The sequence below is a fragment of the Mycteria americana genome, chromosome 1, assembly GCF_035582795.1.
Source record: "Mycteria americana isolate JAX WOST 10 ecotype Jacksonville Zoo and Gardens chromosome 1, USCA_MyAme_1.0, whole genome shotgun sequence".
In the NCBI taxonomy this organism is placed as follows: Eukaryota; Metazoa; Chordata; class Aves; order Ciconiiformes; family Ciconiidae; genus Mycteria; species Mycteria americana.
The window spans coordinates 95316404-95328282 of record NC_134365.1 but is presented as its reverse complement, the minus strand read 5'-3'; positions in this window follow the sequence as shown (position 1 = coordinate 95328282).

Sequence of the window (11879 nt, the reverse complement as noted above, 5' to 3'; positions counted from 1 at the left end):
TTGTTGATCACCCCCCTCTAAAATGTCCATAAATGTCCATACAATGTTCACTGACTTCATTTAGTCTAAGACTTTGGGCTCCACCTGTTATGGTGATCACTCAGGACGGGAGAGGTGGTGTGTTGCATGGAGTTATTGGGCACCAAAGCCAGCTCAGGTTGGGTCACTGCTGCACTTGCTCTGCTTCTTGTAAGGCTCATCCTCCATTGTTTTGGGTGGTTCCTGCTATACTACTTCCTATAACATGCAACTCAAATCATGGGTTAGAACAATTTAAAGGTATATCCATTACAATTTCCACCCCTGGTCCCTTTGGACCAGACCATAGGGATTAATGCTGCAATGAACTCCTCCCCTTGTCCCTGCTCCGGCTTGGACTTATCCATAGACTGCAGTCCCTTAGGGGTGTACCTGCTCCAAGTGGAGCCTTATCTGTGAGCCACAGTCTCTCCAGGGCTATACCTGCTGCACCATAGACTTGTCCACAGCCACAGTTGCTCTGAGGTGCACCTGCTCCAGCGTAGCCTTATCCATGGGCCACAATCCTTTCAGAGATGTACCTGCTCCAGCATGACCTTACCCACAGCCACAGTCCCTTCAGGAGTGTATCTGCTCCAACGTGGTCCTACCCATGGCCACAGTCCCTTCAGGGGTGTACCTGCTGTGTCCATGGCCACAGATGCTTTGAGGTGTTCCAGCATGGCCTCATGCATAGCCACTGACACTTCAAGGTGTACCTGCTGCAGCATGGACTTATCCACAGCCACAGATGCTTCGAGGTGTACCTTCTCCAGCATGGACTTATCCTTGGGCCACAATCCCTTCAGAGGTATACCTGCTGCAGCACAGACATAACCATGGTCACAGATGCTTTGAGATATATCTGCTCTGGCGTGGACTTATTCATGGCCACAGACGCTTTGGGGTGTCCTGCTCCCGTGTGGACTCATCCACAGGTCACAGTCCCCTTGACTCAAGTTCACACTGGAGTTCCAGCCTGTCCAGGACAGCAGCACAGAAACAGCAGCGATGCCCTGGCCACCTGCCAGCCCAGGCCCATGGCCATTGCTGTTATCAGAATGTTCCCAGGCACAGCAGAGTAAGATGATAAGCAGTACAGCAAGCAGTGAAAGCAAAAAGTAGCCGCTAACGAGCACTAGACTCTAATATACAGTAAAGGAAGCACAGAAGCCTGCCAATTAATACCTGAACAGCTATAACAGCTATAAATTCTATCTAGTACATTCCAATCAAATCAGTCATTATCATGTGGTGAACATACGAGTAAGAAGATGGGTGTCCAGTAAGAGAAAAGAAGAAATGTTCTTAGTTGCTGCGGCAGTTGCCCAGGAGACTGGGCTGAAACTCTGACTGTAGATAGCTTAGGTTGCTTTATCGTCCGTCCTGCAGAAGGATTTGTGATGGCTTTGAGAGTAAATAGACCAAGCAGTAGGGGCAAGGCTGGTTACAGAACCCTGTGGACTCTGGTACGTGAATTTGATCTCTTTTATCCCTGATGGAAGATAGAGAGACTCTGAGCCATTTAAATGCAAACTGCAATAAAGGATATGAGATATTTTTCTTTCTGGCTGGAGACCTGACCGATCTGGAGAAAAGGAAAAGAAACGTAGTAAGTAGAGCTCAACAAGAACACATCCTAAATACCACTGACACCAGTGTGCTGTTGCTAACCTAGGGCACGTCTTTGTTGGTATCTCTGAAATTTTGACTTGCCCTGCAGTTTGTGAAGAGAAGGAAGATGAGTCTTCTCTGTGTACTCCCTTTGTCTGTAATATACTTAGTAAGAGCCAAGCACAGTTGCAGCTTTGTGGATGGTCTTAACATAAAAGGAGAACACTGGTGGAGAACTTGTGTGTTTCCTGCTTGACCAACCACATCTCCTTCTACGACAAGGTGACCCGCCCAATGGATGAGGGGAAGACTGTGGATGTTGTCTGTCTAGACTTCGGTAAAGCCTTTGACACTGTTTCCCACAGCATTCTCCTGGAGAAACTGGCTGCTCATGGCTTGGACGGGTGTACTCTTCGCTGGGTAAAAACTGGCTGGCTGGCTGGGCCCAAAGAGTTGTGGTGAATGGAGTTTACTCCACTTGGCGGCCGGTCACAAGCGGTGTTCCCCAGGGCTCTGTGTTGGGGCCAGTTCTGTTTAATATCTTTATCAATAATCAGGATGAGGGGATCGAGTGCCCCCTCAGTAAGTTTGCAGATGACACCAAGTTGTGTGGGAGTGTTGATCTGCTTGAGGGTAGGAAGGCTCTGCAGAGGGACCTGGACAGGCTGGATCAATGGGCTGAGATCAATTGTATGAGGTTCAACAAGGCTAAGTGCTGGGTCCTGCACCTGGGTCACAACAACCCCATGCAACGCTACAGGCTTGGGGAAGAGTGGATGGAAAGCTGCCCAGCAGAGAAGGACCTGGGCGTGTTGGTCGATAGCTACCTGAATATGAGCCAGCAGTATGCCCAGGTGGCCAAGAAAGCCAATGGCATCCTGGCTTGTATCAAAAATAGTGTGGCCAGCAGGACTAGGGAAGTGATCGTGCCCCTGTACTCGGCACTGGTGAGGCCACACCTCGAATACTGTGTTCAGTTTTGGGCCCCTCACTCCAAGAAAGGCATTGAGGTGCTGGAACGTGTCCAGACAAGGGCAACGAAGCTGGTGAAGGGTCTGGAGTAGAAGTCTTATGAGGAGAGGCTGAGGGAACTGGGGTTGTTTAGCCTGGAGAAAAGGAGGCTGAGGGGAGACCTTCTCGCTCTCTACAACTACCTGAAAGGAGGCTGTAGAGAGGTGGGGGTCGGTCTCTTCTCCCAGGTGAGTAGTGATAGGACGAGAGGAAATGGCCTTGAGTTGCGCCAGGGGAGGTTTAGACTGGATATTAGGAAATTTTACTTCTCTGAAAGGGTTGTCAAGCATTGGAACAGGCTGCCCAGGGAAGCGGTTGAGTCGCCATCCCTGGAAGCATTTAAAAGACATTTGGATGAGGTGCTTAGGGACATGATATAGTGGCGGTCTTGGCAGTGTTAGGTTTATGGTTGGACTCGATGATCTTAAAGGTCTTTTCCAACCTACACGATTCTGTGATACTGTGATTCTGTGATTTTATCCTGTAAGACATGATACTTAAATACTAGGATACAATGTATTTGAAATGGAGTGACCTCATTTTATACAACATGAATTAATTTCCTATTGCACATATGTTAGTTTTGGTTTTATAAAAGAGATTGATACTTGCATGAATGATAACAGCATCTGTAGTTACATGAGACAGATGATGGAAGACAGAGCTGACAAGGGTCAGGTAGCATTTGCCTTGCACGCCATGCTTCTGCACAGTTACACTGGCTGCATTGCAGATGCTTGCTTCTTTCTCCTGAATGCTTTGATACTGGTGAGTCCTTGCTGCATGTCACATTGCTGACTGAGGCATACTGGGAGTTTCTTTCATCTCTGCTCAAGTGCTGAGTTAGAAATAGGCCCAGACACCTCTGCAGATGGAAGATGCCTTGGCTTGTACTAGTTTCTCATTGTCCTAGGAAACAAGACACCAATACTGTAAGTGTGAGGACGAGGCTGTTTTGGGCTCTAGGAACCTAAGAAGATAATTCCTCCCCTTTATTTGGTAGAGAAACAAGAGAACATAAGGCTTTATGTCTGTAATCTCACATGAGCATGACCAGAGCTGTCCATGCTCCAGCCAGCACCAAGCAGAGAGCTGCCGAGAGCCCCAGCAAAGCATGGAGCTCAAGTGACTTGAACACAGTAGTTAGTTCTGCCTCTGTGGTGTTTGTATGGTAATTCTGCGCAGCAATTGCACCTTGTGACAGAGAGACTAGCTCAGACAGAGTCATCAGCCAAGCTGCCAGACCGCTGCCAGAACTCCTGAGCAGTTACAACAGCAGACCTGTTCTGCTCTCATGCAATACTTCCTGCATTTCTGCATTAGCCCTGCCTTCCCTGGCTTCCTCTGAGTAGGACAAAATGGACCAAAAGTCTGGCTCCAAGCTCAAAAGATATTTTGCTGCCTCTTTAATCTTCATAGCCTGGCAATCTTTGTTCAAATCCCTCAATCGGGTGGAAAAAACTAACCATTCCCTTTGTATTTTTGCTTCTGAAAGAAGTCTGGCAGCAGGAAGAAGGTCCCTAACACTCATGTATGGAGTCCCTCCCCCTCTGCCCCAGCTGTGGTGTTACAGACCTCAGACAAACCTCCATGAACGTGTGCTGAACTGGTGTGTTTGTGACAGGCTGAGGTGACTGTGCATGACATGAATTAGTACCAAAAGCCCTTCTAAACTTCCCCAGGACTGGCCAAAGGGGTTTGTGTGTATCATGTCCCGTACATACCTGCTATCACAGAAGGTGTAGAGATGAAGAACAGCAAGCAGGAAGAGGAGTCCCAGGAGACTAGCAAGGATGATGACACAGTGAAGAAACCATGTACTATTCTCTAAAAAGAAAGAGTTGCTCTTTTAGGTACACCTCACAGACTGTTTGTTTACCCTGTGCCTCTGTCAGGATGGCATCTTCTAGACAATGATCTCTTTGTGCTGTACTTTGGAGGATGACCTAAGCTAGCTGGAATACAGTGCTGGGCGCAGAACTGGCAATAAACAACGTCCCCTCATGCCCTTGATGGAGGACCCTTGTCTTTTGCTGTATGGGCACTAATTAGATCCTTCTCCTCACCACTTCCCATAGTCCAGCTGCAGGCCTTGCATATGCATCCCAGCAAATTTCAGCTCTGATTCTCTTCCAAGTACTTCAGTGAAGTACAGATGGTTACACACAACTTCCCAGCAATGTCTTCAACTTCACCACCTAAAGCTTTCACCTACCAGCCAGTCTTTGGAAGCTGTAAGTTGGCTTTCAGTCTTCCTGTCACAACCTATGTGTAACTCAACAACTAGCAAGATGTAATGGTACCACTGGATTACAATACATAGATCTAGGTGATCACATCATTGACACCTTTGTGTGTCATGAACTTCTGAATAATCATGCCTTTCTATTCAGCCTTATTGGTGGAAGGGAAGACCACTACATCCATCTCCTTTCCTAGAATTTCCAAAGAACTTTACAGTTCTGACAGCACTTTTGTTTATCCTTCCCCCTCCCGACAAATTTCTCACTGGAAGCTTCAGCTCAGCTGCATGGTTCCTGCTGCAATCCTGCCAGTGCCACTGATGTTTGTCTTAGTGCATGAACAGAAGGCTAACCAGGATTTTGAATGCCGAACGCACAAAGGGAAGCTTACTTGAGGGACGACAGGCTATGGACTTGCTCTGGTTCCCAGCTGGGTGGGACACAATGCAGGTTGTATTAGTCATGTTGGTGCTGTATGCTGTGAACTTGCTGAGAACAGTCACTGTCCCATTGTCATGGCCTTCTTCCTTGGGGGTGGAGTTGCTCTCTAGGACCCACGAGACCTGAGCAGCCGGCTTCCCTGCTGCTGCCTCGCACACGGGGTTCCCATGGTCATCACAGTACACGGCCAGCCTGGGGGGGACTGCAAAGCGTCAGGAAGGGGAGATGCATGGAGTTAGTTTGCTGCAGTTGGGATAGGACGTTCTTGTTCTCTACCCAAAATGAACCCAGTGAAAAGAAGAGAATAAGGCTGGAGGTGCCATCCCATTACAGTGACGTGGGCCAAAGTCACAAGAGACAAAGATCGTGCCTCTTTTTTCCTTTTGGACAACTCTCCCCCCTTCAGGTGAGTTACCCCATTCATGTGATGTACCATTAGGGGAGGTTTCCCTGGGCATTGCGGCAGGGAATTATCCCAAATACAGGGCTGAACTAGACTTTTGTCCTGAGCAGCCATCGTACACGTGGTTTAAAATGTACCTGAATGCCAGCATAAGAGGAAATGGGTCTGCTCCTACTGTCTGGATAAGAACATCCCATGTTTGATAGAATAGCTCAGCATTTGGAGGTGTTCTTCTCACATGCTTTAGTTCTCTTAAATTAGTGTATTAACGATTGATTCTACAGGATAACCAGAAGCACATGCAGAACCCTCTGTTAGTATATTGGATTAGTATATCCCCCGGCGCATGGGGAGAGGAGCTTTGTATGTCCAGGCCCAGACATGGTCCTTTGGAAAACTGTAAAATGAGAAAGGACTCCCTTACCTAGCACGGCCAGGTGGTAGGTCGTGTGGAAATTCCCTTCTTTTGCTACTACTTCGCAGGTGTAATTTCCCTCATGGGCTATTCCCACTTGCCGTATCTCAAGGGCAGGATTCCAGTCTGGTCTGAATTTCCAGTTCACGCTGTCACTGCAGGTTGTTCTGTCTGTCTTGTTCTGATCAGCCCTGTATCCCAACGTGCAGGGGCCTCCCACCTTGGTGCTTATTTTCCATGTTACCATAGTTATATTTGATTTGGGAGAGCAGGTGAGTACAGAGCTGTAACCTACTGTCGCTGATACTCTGTCGTTCCCTGAAGGAGAGAAAGAAGGAGGAGGACGTGTGAGAAGGTGCCCAGAGATGTCACTCATAGCCTTGGAGTTCTGGGCTGTGCTTCACAGAGAAATACCTGCACTGTTACACGCCAGTGTGAGGCCCTGTCTGTGCCAGCCCAAGAGCTGCATTTCTCTTCTTAGGCGGGATTAGATCTCCAAATTCATGGTTGTGTTTGCATACATTGGTCCTTGTTTTCACTCCCTCCCTCTGTAAGGTTCCTCTCCCTAGGACAGTGGATAAATAACATGACTGGGAAGCAGAGTCTGAATGAGCTGCAGAGCCCATCTGTATGGGGAGATCTCTCAGGTTGCTTTTCCCTCAGCATCACTGCCCAGTACAGCAGAAAAATGAATGTTTGAAGACATTCACCCCACTTTTGTGCTGGATATAAGCAGCCCTCCTAATCAGGTCAAGCACAGGTGGCAATTTCTGCCCTGCCACTCCAAAGCTTATATGAACCCATTTCCCTGATTATAGTGGTGACAGATGAAATAGTGGAAGAGCATGACATTTAACTGGAAAGAAAACACATTCATGTTTGCTGTTAGATGCAGAGATCCCTGATAGACTCAAGATCACTGCCTTGTGACCTGCCTCACCTGTCCTAACAAAAACAAAGAAGAAAAACCAACAAGAATTTGCATAATTAATGTAGAGTAGGGAGGAGAAGCATTATAGCTGCATTTTCAGATCCCACATTTTTGGAATTAGCTTTTCTAAGTATTTACCTGAGTTTGGAAAGGGGAAAGAACCTTCCCATTAAGTCTTACTAAAACTTTCATCTGAATCTAGTGTTGTAAAATCCCAGTATACTTCATTTGTCAGGACAACTCACTGATACCTAAGAGTAAAGCTTGATAGGGTGCTCAGAATGATCAGAAAACCTCCCATCAAACATGTTTTTAATAAGTCTGTTAATTATCAAGAAAAATATTATACTCCAAGAAAATCATTACTAGTTTTCATCAAATCATTGAAAAGCCCAAGCTCCACACCTTATTGGCTGACAACTGAAAAGATCTAGTTGCACCTCAAAATGTTTTGATTTGCAGGTTATTGGTTTTCCACAAAAAAGTCCCTTCAGCAATTTGTAAAGATCCCTTCTCCTAGATTTTTTCTTGCCCAAAGAAGAAGTGAGTAAACATCACTCTGATACATTGCCTTTTCCTCCTCTGCCTTTAACAGACAGTTGGTACCAAAGTACCATCAGAAGTACCTGTAGCTCCTGTGACCGCAGTGATGGTGAGCAGAACAATGGTGTACATGGTCTTCCTGACAACTTTCAGAGTAGCTCTTGCGTTTGTGGGTGATGTGCATTTCTTGCGCCATCCAGCTTGCTGTGAGCTCCCCATCATCCCCTGCCAGTGATCGTCAGCAGCCAGAGTCACTGCTCTTCCTGTGCTCCTCAAAGCCCCACACTGCAGCTACAAAGAGGTGGTTCTTCTTCTTCCTAGCATGTACCTTCCTGTGCTAAGAATAGGTGAACAGAGAGGAAATGGTATTGGTGTTTGCTTTCTGACCATTGGCCTTCTGTATAGTGTTACTGTGGGAAGACAAACTCGGTAGCAGAACTTGCACAAAGTCTAAGCAGTGTGGTTTTTCATGTCTGGCTCTGATCTCGCAGTGAGAATTTTACCATTGGGAATTGGGGGAAGGATATTCTTAGCTTACCGCTTAAAGGATGCTCAACATATTCAAAAAAAATCTCTTAAATTCCTCTTCCTCCCCACTTTATCCTTCCCCACATACCTAACAGCCTAAGGCCTTTTCCCTAAAAGGCACTGGCAATCACTTCTCCCCTGCAGGGAGGTAAGGTAGATAGGTACATTGTACATTTACATTACAGCTCTGTTTCTCTGATAATAGTACATCTACAGACAGTTAGGCCAAGGTTGGTTTTTTGCACCACTGTTTTGTTTCTTTTTCAAACTGTTCTGGTACTGTATTCCCCCCGTACATACACAAGTGAACACTGAAGGTCATTCCAGTGGTGAGCTGCGGGATTTCGTTTAGAGTCCGAAGAGTTCCTTAATTTTTAAAAGGTCCTTAAATGCCTTTCCCTAAGCTACTACTGTCCATCTTCCCATGTGATTAAGACTGGTGTCTTATACCAGCAAAGACAGCTTCCCTAGATATAACATGAACCTCCCTGGAAATTAATGCACTGAATTTAATTTTATCAGAAAATGTTAGCCTCCTCAAACTTTGAAGCCAGCAAGCTGAAATGAGTTGGTGACTCTTTGCCTGTTCTAAGAACAGAACTCTCCCCCCACAACTACTGTCACAGCAGATTTATGTATTTCCATGGCTGTGCTGAAATGTGCCTGGAAGGGCTTCAGTTCTGCGGTCAAATATATGCAAGACATCCACAAATGGAGGGAATTACTGGCAGGCAGACAACCGTGTCCTCCCCCCCGCCCCCAAATAGTGGGTGCGATTTAACTGAGAAGAGGCATAGTACCCATTAGTGACTCAAAGGAAAATCTGGGTAAGTTCAAAAAGAAAGCTAGGCAACCTGTGTTCACAGTTCTTATATTCAGAAAAGCCAACAGCAGCAATATAATGAAATGTTCATCTCTGCTGGCTGTTGTTGCTGCAATTACACTTTCCAAAAGTCACTTTGTGAGAGCTACCTGCACCTTCGTCAATGCAACTTCTGCTTCAGTGCTGTGTGGTTTGGCGGTGAAGTGCAATAACCATTTCTCATATTTAGAGGCAGGTTCAAGATGCAAAGATCACATTTAGATCCCTGCAGTGTGAGACATGCCATAGTTTCAGCCATAGAATTGGTGGGTGATGTAGCTCAGCACTAAATGGCAGATGCAGCAAGAAATAATGGTCCAAGTCATGAAATCAGAAGCTTTCAGGGTCCTAACCAGTTGGGGTTTAATTTGGAGCAATGTACCCAGGCACCTGGAAGAATCTAGGGTCATTTTAGAAACTAAGACAGGAAAACTCCTGATAAATGGAAAGGGAGGATTCCCTACAGCATGTGATACAACCTAGTCCAGTTATCTTTGGGGTGAGGCCTAATGCTTTTGGGTTTGGGGTTTTTTTTGCTAAAGATTCTGCTTACTCTCTGATAGTGAAGGCAATGGCTGGAAAATCATGTTCATATTTCTTTAATTAGCCTTTTGGTTTTGAGTCTTTGGATTACAGTCTGGCCACAGCACAGCAACTTACTGCATGACTGTGAAGAACGGAAAGGTCGTGTATGTGTGATCTGGCAGGGGGAGGACTGATGGGTGTTTTTTATTTTTGGAAGCCCAGACTCTCAGTCTGACACTAGAGCTGGAGCCAGACAGCACGGTCATATTGTGGTGAGAGCACCACTGTTGTGCCCCAGCCTGCTGATCCGAGCAACTGAGCTGCTGGACCCTGGTGTTCTCCACCCACCTCCAGCACAGCCCTGGAGCTGGTTTTAAGTGTCCTTCAATGTTAGACTGTTTCTTCCTCAGCTCAGAAGACTTGCGTGCTTTGAGCCCTTGTTTTACTTGAAGTTGTAGCGTACCATGAATGACTGCATGATATCCTGTTTCCTTTGTCGTTTCTCATTTGCTACCTTACTTTTTTCAGCCATTCTGCAAGAGCCCTGCTAAAGGGCTCTATATGTACATCATACCTCGAGCAGAGGGACTTGGCCTCCCCCTCCTCCCCTGCAGTTACTGATGTACCAAATGCTGGTTTTAGCTGCCCTCCTGGGTGTTCCAGCGCATGCTGCTACGTAGTTGCTCAACCCTTATCAGTGGCTCAGCCCGCGGGGAGCACAGTTCTGCAAACGTTGGCTTCATGCTGCTGCTGCTGTGCAGTCCCTCTGTGAGGACTTTTGTCACCGCCCAGGCTCTAGCTGTGCTTTCCTCTCCACCACCTGGTCAAAGCAAGCAACAAAGCTCACCTTGAAAAGTTCATTTTTTTTGAATGATCGACTGTATCATGTTCAAAACAAAACATTTTACTTTCAGGGATGTTCATTGTTGCTTTTTAGTATTGATGTGGTAAGCTTGGGTTAACTTTTAGGTGGAGTGTTTAATTCCTGAACTAGGGCATTTCCTTTTGGGAGTGAAGAGGAAGGCATTTGCTGAAGCTATTCCTGGATTTATAAATTATCAAATAAACATTTTGCCTGCATCAGAAATGCTTTTGGGCCAGATCATTAGAGAATATTGTCATTTGAGCAAACGTGTTGTAGATCTGCAAGGGATAGAACGAGACCATCCCCACCAGCTCTTACAAACATAAAACTCAGAACTGTGGGCTGCGTGAGCCATCAGTATCCCTGAATTGTGTCGCATGACAGCCTTTGGATGCTATGTCCACAAAAACTTCAGTATGCTAAAAAGGGTAATCTCAAACTGATGAGGAAATAAGATTACATTTCTAGATGATTATTATAAACAAAACAAAGGTATGTTGTGGGATCTCAGCCATGCGACACTAGGTTCTTGCATAAGCTGGTACTTTGCTTGGAAATTTGTAGCAGGAATTATATTGTTTGAGCCTTTTTTTTTCATGCCACCGCACTGTTTTAGCACAGATATGGATTGTATGAAGACAGGAGCTCTGCTAATAAACCTGGTTAAGGATGTGGAGTACAGAAGTGTCCTCACATAGCTTTGTCTGATATTCTGAATGTGTCTGCAATAAAATCACTGTAAGACATGAGGCCCAGCAAGACCCGGGAGGAAACACATGACACTGTCTTCCTTCTTTACCAATTCCTTTACTTCAAGATTTACCTGCTGCTACCATAGTCCTGGCCATGGCCGTAGCAACCAGCGTTAAGGAAACAAAAGTTTATCTCAAATCAATTCTTGAGGTAATGGTTATATGGTTCTCCATCCCACCTGCACTGACCAAGAGGAGCTTTTCCATTTGTCAGTGTCCTCATCAGCCAGTGTTACTGGCACTACTTCTATTTTTTTCAGCCCAGATTCAAGGGGTTTCTAACTGATTTAGTGCCCTTAAGACACAGAATTTCCTCCTCTTCTGCATATTCACAGCAGTGTTTCTTGTGCTAATGACCAAGGCCAACTCTGAGAAAATGGATGGAGTAATTCTGTCTTCTGCTCTTTGCCTCTCCTCAAAGGCTGAAGTGCAAAAACAAACCTTGCAGCAGAGGTCAGACCAGGTACAAATGGAAGAGATTAATCAAATTTGAGATGAATATCAAAAAGAGAATTCCAGTTCTGTGAAGCCAGTGGAAACTACTCTTCAGCTAGGACTAGCAGCGTTGGCTGCCACATGAACAATAATGCCTCTCTCTTCCATTACTTTACTCGAGAAGTTTTAAAAAATTTTCCCACCAATGAGTATTTAAATTTTTTTTTTACTTTTTAATTTTCTTTTGTTTTGTCTCAGAATATCCAGCCCTTGAGAGGTGTGTGGCTTTGAAT